Source organism: Sebastes umbrosus, chromosome 7 (genome assembly GCF_015220745.1).
Source record: "Sebastes umbrosus isolate fSebUmb1 chromosome 7, fSebUmb1.pri, whole genome shotgun sequence".
NCBI lineage: Eukaryota > Metazoa > Chordata > Actinopteri > Perciformes > Sebastidae > Sebastes > Sebastes umbrosus.
The window spans coordinates 17,883,770-17,897,371 of NC_051275.1; the positions used below are offsets into that span (position 1 = coordinate 17,883,770).

At 41.3% G+C, this 13,602-nt stretch overlaps 1 protein-coding gene and 1 long non-coding RNA gene across 3 annotated transcripts in view; one reads left to right on the plus strand and one right to left on the minus strand.

Moving 5' to 3' along the window:
* The window catches only part of LOC119491504, a 31,879-nt gene extending 26,806 nt beyond the window's left edge, over positions 1-5,073 (minus strand). Inside the window, exon 1 of the long non-coding RNA XR_005207624.1 lies at positions 4,887-5,073. This is a non-coding gene — a long non-coding RNA (uncharacterized LOC119491504). The remainder of the gene's footprint in view (positions 1-4,886) is intronic.
* The window catches only part of rsrc1 (arginine/serine-rich coiled-coil 1), a 132,545-nt gene that overhangs the window by 32,717 nt on the left and 86,226 nt on the right, over positions 1-13,602 (plus strand). The window lies entirely within an intron of this gene.

The window sequence follows — 13,602 nt, forward strand, 5'->3', positions numbered from 1 at the left end:
AAACCTGGTTTTTCATTGGTCTGAATATGGGTCACCTGATCTGCTTCCATGACCCCGCTCCAAACCTCAGTTTGTACAATTATAACTGTGGGTTTATTATCTAATCTTAAAGAATACCTATGCAACTTCTAGCTCTAGATCATACGACTTGCATCAAAGCTCCTTGGATCTTTATTTCAGCACTCAATCAAACAACTCGCTGTAATGTGAAAGGGTCGTTGGCATTGCCCAGTCTGCCAATCTGTGTAGGTGACTTGTAATGGCTCTCAAGTGCCAGATATATACCACAAAACGGACGAGGAAATGGACTGCGGACTTGGCATATGCCATCGTGTTCACACATATGCTGTGTAGGTGGTGCGTACGGCCTATGGCTGTGGCCAAATAACAACATGTATGTCACGTGGACCCTCACTCCTACACAAATAGGCATTATATCATCATAGGAGGCATTATGTTTTCGGTTTGCCCGTCCGTCCGGACCATTTCTCTTGCACGCCTTGAGCGAATTTCTTCAATTTTGGCACAAACGTCCACTCAAGGACTCAAGGATGAACTGATTAGAAGTTGGTGGTCAAAAGACACTGTGACCTCACAAAACAAATTTTTGGACATAACTTCTAAATTCTAGTTTTTATTTTTATTAGCCCCTTTATTCCCCTGCAAAATAAAAAGTGAAGAAAAAAAGTCAACTTTCAATCAACCAACATTTTCCTTGGCCATTGACTGTTTCTTAATTAAACCCTGAATGATGAAAGGCTTGAGTACAGGAAGTCCAGGCAGAACCTGACACATAATTCAGGGTATAATCTATGATAGTTTGATTAAAATCACCTGCTTAATGTTCAAGGTTTGTTACAATTTCTGGAGAATTAACATTAGTACCAGACATTGAGTGTTGTTAGTCCAGAAAGGGATCAGCCTTATTCCAGTTTGCTAAAAATTTGAATTGGTTTTGGCCACAGAGGTAATAAGGAAAGATAAATGCTGCTAAAGACTACAGCAACAGTCGACAATGAGGATGCTTATTATTACTATTAGGTTTAATTTGATTCTGTTGTATTGTGTGTATTCAGTTTAATATATTACTAATTCACACTGACATATTTGAGAATTTAATAAGAGAAAGTATCAGAAAGAGCAGCTGAAAAGAATCACAGATTGTTCTTATTTTGTCGTCCTGACAGTCAGTTACTGTAGGTAATGCTGTCTATGCCTGAAAATGACCTCTCTTTCTATCTCCTCTCTACTGTGTGCAGAGAGAGAGAGAGAGAGAAAGAGAGAAATCTGGCCACTTTTAATCACAGGAGAGACACCCTGAGCAAGCGATAGAGAGCTGTGACAATCCACTTAGTGCGCTCTGTAATCTGTTTAACCATTTAGTGAGTTGTTAAAGGAGTATGCAAACACTCACACATAAAAAAACACACACAGTAGACACCCTGCAGGCTTTAGCGGTGCACAGGACAGTCTGCCTCCTGAACTGGGTAGCGAGTCAATGCTGTTTGGAGTTGTGTGTGTGTGTGTGTGTGTGTGTGTGTGTGTGTTGATGTGTTTGAGACCTGCTGTAGGCACTGAGAGAAGCCAGGCCTGGAGCGTGATGACAGAGACCAGACCCGGCCAAATAGAAGATCCCCCCCCAATCCAATTACCCTGTTCCTCTCTTTTATTTCCTCCTCTCCTCGCCTCCCTTCTCCTCTCCTCTTTTTTTTTTTTTTTTTTTACGGCCCTGTCTTAGCAGGAGCAGCAGCTAGTGATGGCAGTCCTGGCTGCTGTTGAAGTGGCTGGCTGCTCAGCTTTATGGATCAGAAGAGGATGCAGGCAGGATTATAAGCAGCAGGTTATGAGCAGCAAACATGACAGGCCAACTCCGATTTAGGAGGGTTATGTAAATGTGCTTGTCGACAAAATATGTTTTTCTGCCCTCAGTATTTTCTCTCTCTCTCTGGGTAGTTTTGGTTGGAGGAAGCGGGGAGCGGAGCTAAAAGAGGAGATTGTTATGGAGAATGATGTGTACACACCGTTAATGTTTAATTTTCTCCAGACTCCGGTGCTTATTCATCTGCACCAGGGGCAAGGGAAGGTGTTGACTGAAGTCTTTATGAGAAAGGCTGAGAGTGAGAATACATTATATAGAGAGATGTTCTTTTTAGTTGGAGAGAGCAGACAAAGTAACATAGAGAAGAGAGAGACGGAGCAGAGGAGAGTTTTCAGTTTGAAGCGAGTGCCTTTCGTCATGCATTTGACCTCTGCTGCTCCGAGACAGAAATACAGCTCTGCAGGTCTTGCCTAATGGCATTGATCATTACAAGAATACCTCCTTCAGCCCGGGTAAACAGCGCTCCAGACGTACAGTTAAGTACCATGACTCAGTTGTGGAAGTAAATATTGCCTGAGAGGAGACTATAACAATCATTCTCAGCGGAGGGTTTCAGATCGGCAGCCATTTTTCTTTTCATTTTCCTTCACACAGAAATGAAACAAAAGAGTTATGAGCGCGGTTACCAATCATACAAGCGTGCGTGCGCTTGATTGTGATGACTGAGGGATGGGAGTACTTATTTATGTCACTGATACACAGCTCTTATTGAACATTTAGGAGCCACGGGAAAGTCGTGAAGCCTCCCTCCTCTCTCTCATCCTCTCCCTCCCCTCCCGCCCATTTAGCCTGCCACTTTTTCAGCAGAAGTTTAGATCTCCGGGCCGATGTTTAATTCATTTGTACTAATGTCTCGCTCACTCTTGCTCTCCTTCACTCTCATGCGCTCTGTCTTGCTCTCTCTCTCTCGCCAGCCTCGTCCCTGCGGTTCTCTAATAGAGTTATTTTACCTTGTGTCTCACTCACTGGCGCACACACACACTCTCAATCACACACTGATGACTCTTTATTCTTCCCTTTTTCTTTGTCAGTAGAGCATATGCAGTTTTCTATGATATGTCAGCTGTATTTGGGGTTGGGCGATATGTTTAAAATCATTCTCAGAATATTAAAAGGGATATTTTACAATATCAATATATCACAGTATGGAAAATGTTGGCCAAAAAACATTCAAAATAATATAAAAAAAACAATTTAATTAGTTTTAGCTTGGAATCATTAATTTGGACAAGAAAAATTCATTTGGGAATAGATGTTTAATATAAAGAAAATCCCTTAAAACACAGTTTACACCAGCGGCTCATTCATTTTGTTTCTGTTCTTAAAGTCTGAATCAGAAACTTTCCTCTTTACCTCTGCTCTCCTATGCACTTGTCTTTCTTTACAGGTTTTCATCTATCTTTCTTTCCCTCTAAGTATCTTACTATCATTCAGCCGTTTTCTCCTTTTTTTTACGTACCCCTGCCTCTCTGTTTCTGCCTCCTTCTATGCCCACGTCTGACAGCATGGAAAGTATGTACAGTTGTGTATAAATATCTCGGGCACTGCTGTCTAATCAACAGTGAGCGAATCATTCACTTCTTTTTTTTTTCTCCACGTACACACTCATCGATGCAGACCGACGGAAATCTGTCAGTGCTGAGCTCTATGTGGAAAAAAAACGTTTTTCTGGGAAAAATGGTGGAGTATTTCAGAAAATGAAAGAGAGTAGCAGATTTTTCTAACACATATTAATCAGAAGGAATAATGCTGTTGGAGCCAGTGTTATGACACGCACATTTTTGCGGGTGTACATATGCCACAGTTAAGTTGAGTGTGCACTTCAGGAGAGAAGTTTTTCTATGGTCATGCTGTATGTTGGCATCTCTGATATATTGAGTGTTTATGAATGCAGTAAGGCTGGGTGTCATTCGAACGTTTTGGATACCACTACCCATATTTTGATGCCTTACTTTGAGAAATATAAATATTTTTCTACAAAACCCTTTTGTTCCTTTAGCAAAAATTTTCTTAATTGTTAAATATTGTCCAAACAAAAAGAGGAACAAGAAATCTGCCTAAATAAATTGTCTAAACTTTAAAATTAAATCAGCACTTGTTTCAAACTCAAACTTGTATGAATCTGACCAGACATTCAATACCAACTTTTGGTACTTGATAGTTTTCGACTCTCTGTGCGTTGGATGCATTGAATGAATGAATGAACCCTTTTTAGCCCCTAGGGGCATTTACTTTGCACAAACAGCATTAAAGACTATCAAGAAAACATCAACAATCATATATGAAAGCACATAAAATAACATACAGCATGAGCATCATGAAAACTTCACAAAAAAGCATCATTTTGGAAATGAATGAAGGACCTCAGGTGCAAGTTGAAAAAAGTGCAGAGTTCAGACCATCTGATCAGAGCTTGTTAAGCAGCTGAATACTGCATGGGACAAAGGATGCGAAGCCTCTTTTAGTCCGCATCCGAGGCATAGTATACCTTCATCCTGAAGAAAAAACTACATATTCAGGCCTTAGAGGGTGCAGTGGATCTGCTATGATCTGCTGTGAGTTGAATTCATGGTGTACTGTTCTTGTACTGTCATTTTGGTTAGTACCAAATAAATGTTGAGGTTTATGAACCCAGCCCTAGTTTTGAGTTGAACGGAGTAGATTCAGGTGTTCAGAGTAGGATTTTGTTTGCAAGGTGTCTGCATGTGAGCTGTAGCAGCCATTCTGTCCTCAGCATCTGTGTGTGCATGTGAATCTGTGCTGTGCTCTTTCGTCTATTTGCATTAGTGTGTGAGACTTGGGTTAACTTTTCTTTGTACCTCTTTTCCTTGAAGTCTGCACACACACACACACACACACACACACACTCTCACACACACTCTCACACACACACTCTCACACTCCTCCTGACATCTCTCCCTGTAGGCCAGACTGCAGAGCGCTCGGGGCCATGTTGTTTTGTCTTCTGACGGACAGACAGAAAGCGAGGAAAAAAAGAGAGACTTACCCTGGCCAGTGATTACGCCAGTTTGACACCACAGACATGGAAGGAGGGTGGGGGTGGGGGGTGGGGATCAGTGCACGAAGAGAAGTGAAAAAGGCACCGTAGAAAACGGTGTGGAGATGATATGAATAACAATGTACGCGGTGTGTCTCCCTGGACCCTGATAACCTGCAGACCAGAGCCCGGTCCCTGTGACAGGCTGGCCTTTGTGGCCACTTTATCCCGCCTGTACACTTGTAAGGTAGAGCCGGGATAATCGCGCCTAATCTAATTAAGGCTAAAGAGGGCCATGACTGAGGCTGGCCAGAAGCAGACTGGGCACTCGCACACACACACACATCAACAAACACAGCTCAGCAGCAAAATCCTGTTTGCATCAGAAAAATAAGGTTGTCATATTGATTATGCAGATGAGGGACTAACCGGGGCTAACTGCCTCTCGGCCAGCCGGTTACAGCTGACACAAGACTAAAGGGAGGGATACAGAGAGAGGAAGAAAGGATTAGGACAAATGTAGCTTGCTGTTTTCTTTCTACCGTTTTGCTTGTAACACTTTCAGGTTGAGAACAGCCTTGTTGCTCTTTGTGTGTGTGGAGGGTTTTAGGAAAAGGACGACTTCTAATATTCAGTTATTTAGTTTCAATCAAAGAGGTTTACTGTAAACATGACAGATGTGACCAAAAAAAAATGTACGGGCCCCTTTGTAAAAACATAATTTTATAGTTTTTTGAGGTTTTGTGACATTATGGTCAACAGCAATTTGAAATACAGCTATGGCGTTGACACATTGACAAACCGACAAATACACAGAGACGGCTTCATATCTGCAGTAAAAAATAAGATGAGAGGAGAGAAACAGAATGACTGTGATAATTGTTTTTTGATGCTGAAACTAACCATAGATTAATCTGTTGATTATTTTTTCGATTAATAGAAAAAATGGCAAAAATGTAGTGACCTGAGAGCCCATTGAGACATCTTCAAATGTCTTGTTTTGTCCCACCAACAGTCTGAAACTCAAAGGTAATCAAATTAAATTCACATACAACACAGAAAAGCAGTAAATCCTCACGTTTGAGAAGGTTGAACTAACAAATAATTGGTATTTTTTCCTGATTAAACGCCTTAAACAATTATCAAATTGAGTGCAGTTGCTTGTAAGGACATGTTGTGGATACATGGCTATTAATAAACTGACTCTGTTAGTGTGTGCGCAAATGCATTGCTGCCTGTATATGTGTACACACTTGTCTTCAGGTGTGTGTGTGTGTGTGTCTGTGTATTGTGCGTGCAGCCAGCCGGCAGCCAGATTGCTATTTCCCCCCTCTGCCCCTATAGAAAGGCCTGGGTATTCTCTGGATGAGGGTGTGATGTACAATTGAAGGGCAGGATTGAAACTGATTACCTTGTTAACTCCTGGCACCCACTGGCAGCTTGAAATAGACCTGAGCGCCAGGGCCTGATTTGCAAATGAATTACCTCTCTCCTGGCCCTCCCCTTCCCCTCCCCTCCGTTCCCCCGTCTTCCTCCCTCTCCCTCGTTCTTTCTCTTTTTTTTCGTCCATTCGGTGCCAAGATCATCTTTTTATATTGTGCCATGACAGATGCTGTGCCGGGCTGCCATTGTTCCCCATCAGTTTTTCTGGGGCCGCGAGGAGAGCCAAAAGATTTCCACATGTGATTTTAACACAAGCGTCCCCCCTGCCGTACAGCCCCGTGCTTTATTCTTTGTGTACCGGTACTGCAATCTACAGAGTTTTGGAGCAGGCGGAAATGTTGAGGAGTGTCATTGTCTCCGTCTCAATAATGGAGAGGTATTTCTCTGATTAGGAGAGGTTCTAATTGGGAGGTATGAAAAGGACCGCCGGCTATTGAAGAAACCGCGGGGAAATTGATTGCTCTCCGTGTCTCCCTTTTGCTTTTTCTCTCTCCGTCTTTGTCCCGCTCTCCCTCAATGTAACACACTGAAAATAAGTCAATTTACTTTAAAACTTGGCCCCGGCATTCAATTCCCTTCAGCGCTGAGCTGATGTGTATAGGCCGAGAAGAGGGAGATATGGGCAGTCTGTAGGGAGACGAGCTCGCTCTATGATGTTATATACGTGTGTTTAAAGATGCGTGTGAATGGATCTGGGTGTCAGTTGAGTCGACTGGCTCAAAATGAGTAGAAGATTGTTCCTCAACGTTGACTTACTGATGCATGATTTGTTTCTTTAATAGCAAAATAAATGTGAACATGTGCCAGGTCCTGAGCACAGGCACAAGGCCCCATCTGTCTACTTCTGCCTAAAGTAAGCAGTTTTTTTTCTTCCATATTCAAAACGCAAGAGACAAAACACATTGTTGATAACACGGTTTCACGCAAGATTCAGATTGGTAAGTTGTGAAATTTTGATGAAAAAAGTATAGCGAATACTGCAATCCATAGGGCTGCTGTTTATAGGGCTCGTTTTTTATGCTTTTTTTCATGCTGAATCACTTATTTCCAAGAAACTTATGAGGACATCTCTGGTAAACACAAAATTTAAAATAGTGCTTTTGTGTCATTCTTTGTGGAGAAACTCAGTTTTACAGATCTATCGATTAAATCAACTAATTAATTAGTCGACAAAATTGTTTGAGTGTTAGTCAACTAAGAATTTCTTTGGTCGAGGACAGCGCTAGCAATCCAGTACTAGATTTTTAAGGCCAATACTGATTTTGATATTTGGAAGTTTAAGCAGAAAGTTTTACAGTGTGAAAATAAACTTGTCAGTGCTCTCTGGTGACAAAACTATATAATGTTGATACTGTTTCTGAATTACCTCAAACCTAGTCTGGCATTTCTCTCCTGCAATTTCTTCTTACGTATCAGCAGGCATATTTAGCGATATCTGCAATAATCTAATATCAGCTGATATAGCGCCCTGGCAGATTTACCTGTATAGCTCTAGGAAAAAAGACAATTATAAAATATTCACAAAGACAGAAAGTCATCAGTTCACACAAAAAAAGGTTTGATTCGAAACACCGATACCATGACTCTCACCTCCATAATCGTCCCCTTCTGCCCTTCTCTTCTTTTTAATGTCAATTATGCTTTTAATGTCCACCTCATTCAGAAAGCTTAAAATAGGTCTAAATATTGCTGACAGTCGCATTTTTGTAAAAGTGGCACAAAATTAAATCACGTCTAATTGTCTGTGTAGGATAAACAAGTGGCGTTTGGTTTGGAAGTACTGCTTAAAGTTGAAACTGTAGCCATAAAAGTGCTTATTAATAAAAAAGATCTATTTACCTCTGGTGACAAATACAATATAAATGGTGATAATGATGTTAAGTAATCACAAGATGCATTCTCGTCTGTTAAAATGATACAAATCTTGCAAAGTTTCAAGAAATGTCGTCCTTAAATTCCTGCTCCACAAGTGTTTCTAACTCTCTCTCCTACTTGTCCATGACCAGGTGTCAGATACAGGCCACATATGAACAGGTGTGTGTGTGTGCACGTGTGTGTGTGTTCATCACAGAGAGCAGAAAGGCCAGCCATAAATCAGCTTCTTCCTTTCTTCTTCCTCCTTTTTCTGACTTTTTTATTGACTGCACTTAACCCTCCCTTCAGAGAAACATAAAGTGCTGAATTTGTTAGCCCCATTTTTAATGGACTGCTTTTCCCCACCATTTTGGGATTATGCTAAAGTAAACCCCCCCCCTGCATTGGGGAGGGTGGGTGAGGGGGCAGATTGCGTGCCCGCGAATGTAGACGTGCTTGTGTGTGCGTGCATGCCAAATTACATAGAAAGCATAGAAGCATAAGTCTGTGTTTTGTTCCCTCTTGTGTGTTCTGCATGGAAGAGTGACAGCCCCTGACTTACCCCTCCATTATCCCGTCCTGTGTGAGTGTGTGTGAGTGTGTTTCCCCCCCAGCCCTCCTCTTAGCTGTATAAAACCCTGAGAGGTAGCTCTGATAGTACACACACAAGAATACAATTTCAATTTCAATTGGCAGCCCTGTTAAAAAGGAGCTATGGAGATGGCAATCAGGCCTGGGGGAAAGCTGAGCTCCCTGTATTATTGTGAGTGTGTGTGTGTGTGTGCGTCCCTCGACTGCTTAATATCAAGCTTTTGCCTTCTATTAGTTAAACAGGCAGATGTCACTGATGTGGACTGTGTATTAGTGCATTGTGTGTTATATTTGTGTGAGTGTGAGTTGCTCTGGTGTCCCCATCACATTGACTCTTTAATAAATATGCCTGCCATTCTATCAGCAGTCAAACAACATATGAACGCTCAATGACACGCTTGACAAGGCATGCAACTGTGGCAAATGGGGCGCGCGCACACACACACACACACGCACACACACACACACACTCACACACACTCTTATGAATGATGTCTCTTTCATAGCGTTCCAGTGTCCTTTCTTCCCTTTGCTCGCTATCTCTGACTGATATCAGGTTGAGGGCTGAGAGGCTGCCGTAGGCCAACATGTTATTTCTGCAGGTGTGTAAGAAAAAAGAGATAGGTACACTTTAAGAAAAAGAGAAAACCCCTGAGTAGTGCTAGTGTCATAGGTTTGAAATCTTCCCCCAGTAAAAGTTATATGTGGTCCAACACGGCTTAATTCTGGACCCACACTTATTCAAATTCAAGACAATTTCACAACTGTTTTTAAATGATGACTTTAGTAGAGTTAGCACAAACACATGCATGTGATGTTTTAAGATTAAACCGACCAACAGATAATTCAACTTTAACTTAATCGATACAAGGACGTCTTGTAACGATCTTGTATTATATAAACTATTAACCTCTTAACAATCCAGCGGGCCCAGCCGCTATTCTGTCTTTCAGAGGTTGTAACGGGTTCAGTCTTAAAGCTAGAGTGGCGATACTGGTATCGTATGAAACTAGAAAACCTAAGGAACCAATTGGCACCAACCATGTCATGTTAGCTCTTTAACAGGAAGTACGCTAAATAATGCCCCAAAGTTATGCTAAGTTTTGGTGAGGAAAACTGGCATGGGCATTTTTAAAGGGATCCCTTGACTTCTGACCTCAAGATATGTGAATAAAAACTCTGAGATGAACATTGGTTAAAACTGTATCTTATTAGATAAAACGGATGTTGACAACCTGCATAATTTGCAGTTGAAAAAGTTAATAAATTGCAATATATCGCAATATATCTTTTCGCAATACTCAGCATATCACATAAAATGTTTAAAATTGCAATAAGATCATATCGTGATAATATTGTATCGTGATAATATCGTATCGTGATAATATCGTATTGTGTCGCCCCTGGTGATTCCCACCCCTAGTATTTAATTGATTATGTCATTTTTCAAGAAATAATGCCAAACATTCCCTATACTGAATATCTTTTGGTTTTCAGTTGTTGGTCAGATAAATTGAGTAGTTTAATGCCATCATCAGATGAATAGCTAATGAAAATAATAGTGGCTGCAGCTCCTAATGAAAAAAAAAAGAAAGATTTTGTCAAACTTGTCAACCTCAAAGAAATCTTTCTATATTGACTGTCAGATTTACAGGTTAGCCTTTTTTCAATTTTAGTATGCATTTCTTTCATATGGGTGTATTAAAATGTACTAATATTTTTTAGGGTAGATGCTTTAAATGTTGCTTAATGGTCAGTGCAAAACCTTCTGGTTCAATAGTGTTTAAAACAATGAACTCTCCACTAATCTCATACATTTTAAATAGTGTGTGATGGAGGTATTTCAGTGACACAAACAGTCATTGGTGTTGAGTTTTTAACCACCTTTTTGTCTTGAATTCTTAAATGAAATGGTATTTCACTACATTTATACAATATTTGGATGTGGAAAGGGCAATCATTTTGATTGACCGACCCTTACTGCCCTCACATTGCCAGTAAAGGACAGTGAAGTGGTTGCTGTCACATATAGCGGACATTTAAAGGAGTTAATGGGGCCAGTGGTCAAAGTATGCCTGATATTACCTGGTAAACGTGGCCAGTAGTGGGCAGTGAAAGGGTTAACGCTTCCACACTGTGGACAGCAGGACTGAGAGGTAATGCATGGCTGATGAGTGCTGGGCTAATGGGCAGCTCTGTTAGCTGGAAATCAAATGACGGCCTCTGCATTTTAAGTCCCTCTGTCGCCTCCATTGACTGACTGGAGATATTTATCTCCGCTGTGTCAAGGGGTGGAGGGGGTAGAGGAGGAGGAGGGCTCAAGTAAAGAGAGAGGAAGAAAAAGAGAGGGGGTGAGGGAAAGAAGTGGAGGGCATCTCAGAAAAACCTGAAGACCCTAATGCAATTATTAGAAACTTGACCACAAATGACAACTCATCTGGTACCGGCCCTGTAATTAATTGTCTGCTAGCAGGAGCGCAGGGGTTTGGGAGGGTGAAGGATGGGGTGAGGGGGAGAGCGAGAGGAGGGTGATTGGGAGAGGGCAAAATGACAGGTGAGGAGAGAAGGAGATGAGGTAAGATGAGGCAACAGCTTAAAGATCCCCTTTAGAGTGCAAGAGACAGAAAAGGGTTTGGACGCAGTGAAACCGAAACATGTACTGTGAGTGATAGAGGACAAAAGGATGCGCAGGGTGAGACGCCGAGAGGAAAAAAAGTATGCGATTAAAGAAGTGGATTAAATAAAAGGAGAGAAAAAAAAGCTGGAATGAGAAAGCAGTAAAGTGCCGACAGTGTGATGGATCCAGTGATCATGTTAAATTGGTTCTATTGACCCTGCCAGGGCTCAGTTTAACACTCACACTTGTTTGTCTAGTTTTACTCAATTGACCTCGGATAACTAATTACCATTTCCTGGAACAACAGTGCATTACTCTCTCTCTCTGTCTCCGACCCCTCCCTCTCTCACTCGCCATTCTTTGTCAGGCTCTCCGTCTTTCTGGCTTGTAGCTACTTCGAAGGGAAAAGAGAGGTAGTCTGCACACAACATAATGCAAGTTCCCAAAGACTTAATGATGCAATGTGTCCTGTCCACCTTCAAGATCTTTGTCATGTAAACTGTCTATTTTGCTTGACATTGAAGGTAAAAAAAATTGCGTCATGACATTATTGAGCGCTTACAATATACGCTCTCTTTTTTGTTTGCAATGCTGTATTTAGACATTTGTGTGTCAGAGCTGACATGCAGCCTTGTGTGAATCGTCTAAATACACAATTTTGACTTGTGGGTGTATTTTGAGACCCTAAAGACTCAGAACATCAACTACTTGTTCCCCTTTTATGGGCTTTTTTCACAAGAGACCTTTTGAAATGTGAGAGACTAGTAGGGAAAGCACAGGTTTAAATGATCAAATTAAGGATGGCTGATTTCAGTTTCAGGGTCCTGGTATTGTGCATGCTTAAACTTGGACAGAACAGAGCCATTGTTGATGTTATTAGTAACACCCATTAAAAGTCAAAATGACTGCTGTGAAAAAGGCATATTGCACCAGTATTCTCCTAACTAAAATCAGTGACTAAATTGTTAAACATTACTAGAGTTGTACCGATACCAGTATCGGGAATGCCTCTGATACAGCCTAAATTGCTGGATTAGGTCTCGGTGAGTATGTGAGTCTATGCACCGATCCGATATCACGTTATCATATAATTTATCAGAACATTTACGCTACAACAACAACACGTGTCACTCGCTACCCGATCCGTACATCCTGCCCAATCGGAATAAGTTAGAGATGGTTCACTCGCTAGCTACTTCCATCATCAGCTCCGGAAAAAACGATCGCTGCATCCGAAATCGATGATAGAAGTAGGTAACAAGTGAACCATCTCGCTTCTTTCTCATCTCTGTTGAGAGTTGCACATGCACAGTACTCATCGGGCAGGTGCTAGTGGAGAGCTCAACGTTAGCCAGAGCTAGCAAAATGTCAGCAATTTGACAATATTTTACACTGAGAAATCCCACCAGTAAAACGTTGACGTGTACAGTATGCAAGGCTTTAGTTTCGAGGGGTAGCACTAGTGTTGTTTTTAATACACTGGTATCGGATCGGTACTTGGTATCGTGTAAAACGCCAGTTCAGGTGTCGGAATCAATATCGGGAAGGAAAAAATGGTATCGGAACATCTCTAAACGTTACATTCATTTTGACAGTCTTCTATCTCAAGCATCTCAGATTTGGAGAACAATTTGTAAAGTTTCTTGCTCAAGGACACTTTGTCATGTAAACAGCATTGAACCATCAACCTGCTCTACCACCTGCTCTATAGCAGTGCCTATTTATCTCCACACAATTATAAAATGACTATCACTTTTCTTTTGGCTGTATTTAAACGTACCTCACTTGCATGAAAATGAATAAATTAATATTTATACCAGTGCTGTCAAAGTGATAATAATGCGTTAACGCAAATTTGTTTTAACGCCACTAATTTCTTTAATGCATTAACACAATCGATCTTTCGGAGGTTTTACCGGGCTCAGTTTTAAAGCTAGAGTGAAGATACCAGCATCTTATGAAACCTAAGGAATCATGCTAGCTTGTGGCGAAGGAGGCTAAGTAACGCTCCGAATTTGCGCTAAATTTTGGCGAGGAAAAACTGTCATGGCCATTTTCAAAGGGGTCCCTTGACCTCTGACCTCAAGATATGTGAATGAAAATGGGTTCTATGGGTACCCACGAGCCTCCCCTTTACAAAAATGCCCACTAGATGATAATCACATATAGTTTTGGGGCAAGTCATAGTCAAGTCAGCACACTGACACACTGACAGCTGTT